The sequence below is a fragment of the Cryptomeria japonica genome, chromosome 4 (assembly GCF_030272615.1).
Source record: "Cryptomeria japonica chromosome 4, Sugi_1.0, whole genome shotgun sequence".
NCBI classification, from domain to species: domain Eukaryota; kingdom Viridiplantae; phylum Streptophyta; class Pinopsida; order Cupressales; family Cupressaceae; genus Cryptomeria; species Cryptomeria japonica.
This window is the reverse complement of record NC_081408.1, coordinates 553,972,472-553,974,447: the sequence shown is the minus strand read 5'-3', so window position 1 is coordinate 553,974,447 and position 1,976 is coordinate 553,972,472. Positions and strand designations below refer to the sequence as shown.

Here is a 1,976-nt window from a genome sequence, read left to right as displayed (position 1 = left end):
CTCTACAATTATTTTTAAAAGATCATTAACAAAGTCTTCTACATAAGGTTGTTCACTGTCCCATTAAAAACACAGATTTTAATCATAGAACTGAACTTTTCAGAAGGAAAACATAGTAAGTCTAAATACAATGATTTTTATTCCACCTGTGTAATGATTTTTCATTCCAACTTTGTACGTAATGTAAATTACTGGATTGCTTTTAGGACATTACTAACTGGGAGGCAAAAAAAATTGGAAAAGTGATGCATAAAAGAGAAACTAGAAATCAAATAACTCAAATTACTGAAATTTGGCTCTCAAATTGGGTATAAATGGATTTCCCAAGATAGAAATCAGCTCAAAGATTTGTTTCACTTCATTTAAGGTACCCAATTATAATCATGGATTAAAATTTAATCATATATTAATAAGACTAGGTCACAGTCATGTTTTGTGAAATCCCACATGCTCTGAACAATGTGGTGGCATAATACATGATCTTTTCTCAGATTATAATATTCAAACCTTGGTATAACACACCAAAGCTGATAAAACACACTTAAATAGAAAGTGATAATAATGTTATTAATGATTTAATATAGGTAAATCATTTGCAGTTGCAGTTGTCTCCACACTTACACCCACCTGCACACTTGCATCCATTCTCCCCTGCCACACTCATTTCTTCATAATACCTGCATTTTCATTTACAAAATCCACAATTCAGTACAAACTTAAAATCATTTTCAAAAGTAAGAAACATTGGGCATATGAAAAGAACAGGAAAAAGTTGTTACTCCATGTCAGAAGCAGTGGCAGCAAACAGAGGAGCCTCCACAACCTTCTCTGGGAAGGCCTTGCACCTGAATCACAATAAACCATTCAATCCCCATTTTAAAAAATAAACAATACCCACAATTCAATTTTCTCCATTGAATTCATACAGAGAAAAAAGAAAAGCAATTAACAAAAGTTATGAGGAGGAAGTTTTGTTACCCTCCACAGCCATTGCCACAGCTGCAGTTGGCAGCACACCCACAATTTCCACCACAGCAAGACATCTTCACAAACACACAGACTAGATCTTCAATAACCAAAACAAATAAATGTGGTTTGGATGAATTGTGAAATCCCCAGTTCCTTGTCTGGTATTTATTGTGAAATGGTGGGGTTGGCAAAACAAAGAGAAGGGCGTAGACTGTTCAAATGGCATCCATCCACAATGTTTATGTCACATATATTAAATTCAGAGAAGTGTCAATAGATTCCCAATTTGCAATATTAGTACCATTTCCTAAATACAATAACTTTTGCTGTCTACTCTGTTCAAGCAAGTTGTTGATTGGAATCAATTTCGGTTTTGGTATTTCATTTTTTTTTTATCAATAAAGGCGGAACAGATTTACATATTCATTTTTGGAAAAGATTACAGCATGAAGATCCAAAATTCCAAAAAACTCAAGAGTCTAAGATAGATATTTGAATCTAGCTTCAATGCCCACATATTCTAGCTGAGTATGAGATCAAGTTTATCTTGAAGATCATTTAAACCCTATACAGTTTCTTCATCAATCAACGATAATCAAAATCTTATCATAGTATTTACGAGTTTAACTTTAACAGAGATTATCTAAATTTTTTTTAAAAAAAACTTAAAAACCCAACAACTAGCTAAAGGCTTAGCAACATCTTCAAAGGAAACCACCCAACATAAGGAACTTATCTGTTTAAAGATCTTCTTTTGGCTCAGAGGGAATTGGGGCTCTGCCTCTTCCATGACCTCTGCTCAGAGGTTGTCCTCAGCCTCGGCCAGAACCATGACCCAAACCTTTGCCACCACCTCTCCTGCTTTGTTCTGCATGGGGTTCCTCTTCTTCTGATTTTGGGGGCAGGACTCCATTCATCCTAGCAAATTCAAGGAGATCTTCCTCCCTACCCAAATCTTCCGGATTCTCTCCAAGGAAGTGACATTTGAGAAATCTAAGCCCCATACC

At 35.3% G+C, this 1,976-nt stretch overlaps 1 long non-coding RNA gene across 1 annotated transcript; it reads right to left on the bottom strand.

Moving 5' to 3' along the window:
- Positions 1 to 591: 591 nt before the first annotated feature.
- LOC131029469 (uncharacterized) lies at positions 592 to 1,104 on the bottom strand. Its single transcript, XR_009102781.2, has 3 exons — positions 979 to 1,104; positions 780 to 845; positions 592 to 677 (listed from the first exon to the last, which is right to left on the bottom strand). It is a non-coding gene; the product is annotated as an uncharacterized LOC131029469 (long non-coding RNA).
- Positions 1,105 to 1,976: the final 872 nt, after the last annotated feature.